The sequence below is a fragment of the Nestor notabilis genome, unplaced genomic scaffold, assembly GCF_000696875.1.
Source record: "Nestor notabilis isolate BGI_N333 unplaced genomic scaffold, ASM69687v1 scaffold4428, whole genome shotgun sequence".
Taxonomy (NCBI): domain Eukaryota; kingdom Metazoa; phylum Chordata; class Aves; order Psittaciformes; family Psittacidae; genus Nestor; species Nestor notabilis.
The window spans coordinates 22,727-23,522 of record NW_009938617.1 but is presented as its reverse complement, the minus strand read 5'-3'; the positions used below and the strand labels follow the sequence as shown (position 1 = coordinate 23,522).

The window sequence follows — 796 nt, the reverse complement described above, 5'->3', positions numbered from 1 at the left end:
AGCAGGAGATGAGCTCCTGCTCCAAACAGAGGGAAACATCTACCAGAAGTGGAAGAGCTGCTGCCCATTCAGCTGCAGTTATCCCAGAAAAATTGCCTTGGGTTTTTGATTCAGCGAGGCATAGTAGCCTCTTCAGTGAATTTCTTCAGGACTATTTCTTGTTAACAGTTTGTAACCCACTGTCCCTCTCCCTTCTATCCAACCTCTACTAGCTGTTTCCTTGGTATTTACTGAAATCTCTGCTGGTTGAGCAGGATCAGAGCAGTAAAGCAGCCAAGGAGCAAGAAAGACACATGAAATATGCTCGTTGTCCATGACAGAACACGTACATATGCTGTAATTTGACATCAGTAACAGAAATCTCTTGACTAGCCCAGAGAGATTGAACTGTGTCAAAGAAAGGCAAAGCACATGGGTCACAACTACACTCTCAGCATCTTCATAGGATAAAGATTTAAACCACAACAGTTTCATGCCTTCTGGAATCAGTATTAAAAAAGCTTAAAGATTCAAGGGCCAAGAATTTACAATCCAAGACATTATAACAATCTTGCTGTACCTAAAGGGGCCTACAAGAAATCTGGAGAGGGACTTTTTATAATGACATGTAAGGATAGGACAAGGGGGAATGGCTTTAAACTGAAAGAGGGGAGACATAGATTGGATGTTAGGAAAACATTCTCCCCTGTGAGGGTGCTGAGGTACTGGCACAGGGTGCCCAGAGAAGCTGTGGCTGCCCCATCCCTGGCAGTGTTCAAGGCAAGGGTGGATGTGGCTTTGGGGAGTGTGCTCCCGG

At 44.8% G+C, this 796-nt stretch overlaps 1 protein-coding gene across 3 annotated transcripts in view; it reads right to left on the bottom strand.

Moving 5' to 3' along the window:
• The window catches only part of MAEA (macrophage erythroblast attacher), a 35,999-nt gene that overhangs the window by 26,613 nt on the left and 8,590 nt on the right, over window positions 1–796 (bottom strand). The window lies entirely within an intron of this gene.